The following is a 223-nucleotide window of genomic DNA, read 5'->3' on the forward strand; positions in this document are numbered from 1 at the left end:
AGATTTATCCAGTTGTCCCTCCTCCCTCAAGGTAGATACAGTCTGGACTCTCAGATCTCACCTGGCTGCTATTAAGGGTCTGCTGGTGTAGAACAGACAAGGTTTCATAGGTCAAATGTGGCCCACCACATGCTTTATAAGTGTCCATAGATACATGAATGGATGGATACTTCATTCGACTACACAGGGGAAGTTTTCACACCAATATAATAATCACACCAGC

Source organism: Arvicanthis niloticus, chromosome 15 (genome assembly GCF_011762505.2).
Source record: "Arvicanthis niloticus isolate mArvNil1 chromosome 15, mArvNil1.pat.X, whole genome shotgun sequence".
Lineage (NCBI taxonomy): Eukaryota > Metazoa > Chordata > Mammalia > Rodentia > Muridae > Arvicanthis > Arvicanthis niloticus.